The following is a 2,157-nucleotide window of genomic DNA, read 5'->3' as shown; positions in this document are numbered from 1 at the left end:
GGGAGGGAGGCAGGGTGCTCATGTGTTTGCATGTAGTGAGCTAGAACATGGTACGTACAGTGCCAAGAATCTGGGGTGGAGCTCTGGGTGGGTCAGCCTGTGTCACTCAGCTCCCTAGACAGAGCCCACAGCCCCAACGCCAGGTAGCCTGGGAGGCCAGGACAAGCTATAGGAATCTGGATCTATCAGAAAGGGAAGAACTGGAGCTAGGCAAGCTAAAACATGGCCCATGGTCTGCTCCTGGACACATGTGGGGCACCTCAAATTCATTCTCCACTGAAACTAGATGTTTTCCAAATACTGGTTAGCACAGAGCTCCAGAGAACCTATTCTCATTGTCAGAGTCGGTATGTGAGACTAACCCCAGGTTCCATCTATCAGGTTGGAAGGGGAACTGAGAAACTCAGAAACCAGTGAGCCAAGGCAGTCTGTGTATTCTTTTTAAAAATTTCAAAGATTTTTATTGACATTAGTTGCATAAATTCTATGTTTTTGATGTGATGATTTCATAGACATATACATAATGTAATGATTATTCCAACCAAATTAATTAACACATTCATCATTACCCAGGTTTTACATTAGGTCCCCAAAACTTGATCAATTTTTCACTGTATTTTTTTTAATTTCAGGGAGTTCAAGTCTTTTCATCATAATTGGAGGAATTGCATGATAGATTAAATATTGTCAGCATTATTTTCCAAAATTTCTCATTAATGTTTTTCAACTCAGTCACAAAGACTCACCAATACTTATGTTTCTTTGGTAGAATCTGAGGTGAATGGTAGCAAAATCAATAACAAGATTATTTGGAGTTTATGATAAGTTAGTCTGCTGAGCCACGAATTTCATGTATCTTTGAGTGTGTTTTTAACAAAATGAAAAATTCTACATTGCACTAACCTGTTTTTGCCTTTAGGAAATGGCTATAAAGAGTTTATTAGATGTGATTACAAAAGGATGATATCCTATCATGCACCTACCATGAAGCAGAAAATGATGGTTTACAAATAACTGTTGAACAACTAAGGGAATCTTGGTTTCCCTTTCACCGTGAACCTTCCAAATCATAGATGTCTTTCAAAACTATGGAAACTTCACAAGCATGAATGTTGTCTTTGCACAAAAGCCAAGCTAATCTTCTCTGAATCCTTCCAACTTAATATAAGTGCTGCTGAAGCAAGCACAGAACTTGTTCATCTTTTAATTGAAAGTTTTTACCTGTCAAACATCTCCCCACTACCACTACCAGCTTCTGGTACCCACCTATCTACTCTCTGCTTCTACAAATTCAACTTTTTCTGATTCCACAAATAGGTGAGATTATGCCCTATTTGTCTTTCTGTGCCTGGTTTATTTCACTTAACATAATGCCCTCTAGGTTTATCCATGTTGTCACAAATGACCCACCATGCATTCATGGCATGGATGAGGGGTGCCAGCTCCTAATCCTCCACAGCACCCACTTCTGCTCCCCGCTATCCCAGAGTGTCCCTGAGCTGAGAATTTCCTTACACCTCCCTCCAGTGCCTCTTTCACTCCCTCCCCTTCAGTCACACCCTGAAGCATGGTTCTTCCTGTGTGTGTCTCAGATGACACCTTTAAAGCAGGTGTCAACATAGAATTTGAATGCATGTCCAGGGTCACTCCCTATAATACATTATAACATTGCTCAATTCCCAATCTTACTGACTAAATTCAATCCAACAAAAATCATGAAGGATTGCTGCCAGAGAGGCAGCACCACTTGATGGTTAAGTCCTCTGGGCCTGGTTTTAGACTTCCTGGCTCCTTCCTTGCAAGTTGTGCAACACTGGGTAATTAACCTCTCTCAGCCTGTTTCCTATTCGGTAAAATTCAGAAAATGATAGAACTTATTTCACAGGTTGTATGTGAGAATTAAGTTGGTTAAGACATGCCAAAAGTGCTTGGCAAAGAGCCTGGCACATAGTGAAGTCCTGCTGGTGGTGATGATGACGATCCTCTACCACAGGGAACACAAACCCAGAATGAATTTCCCTGTCCTCAGGGAGCCTATTGTCGGGCACAATAGACAATGCAGAACGAAAATGCTGCCGTGATAGAGAAAGTGCTAGTTCATGTGCAATGCTGGGCAAGTCACTCCCCCTCTCCAAGCTTCCCCTTACTTACCTTTAG

The 2,157-nt window shown here is 41.6% G+C and overlaps 1 non-coding gene across 1 annotated transcript; it reads right to left on the bottom strand.

Annotated features, from left to right (window-relative positions):
- Positions 1-1,081: 1,081 nt before the first annotated feature.
- On the bottom strand, positions 1,082-1,187 carry LOC114081280 (U6 spliceosomal RNA). Its single transcript, XR_003580766.1, has one exon. It is a non-coding gene; the product is annotated as a U6 spliceosomal RNA (small nuclear RNA).
- Between the last annotated feature and the right edge of the window lie 970 nt (positions 1,188-2,157).

The sequence above is a fragment of the Marmota flaviventris genome, chromosome 2 (assembly GCF_047511675.1).
Source record: "Marmota flaviventris isolate mMarFla1 chromosome 2, mMarFla1.hap1, whole genome shotgun sequence".
Lineage (NCBI taxonomy): Eukaryota > Metazoa > Chordata > Mammalia > Rodentia > Sciuridae > Marmota > Marmota flaviventris.
The sequence above is the reverse complement of the archived record's forward strand: the minus strand, read 5'-3'. Positions and strand labels throughout refer to the sequence as shown.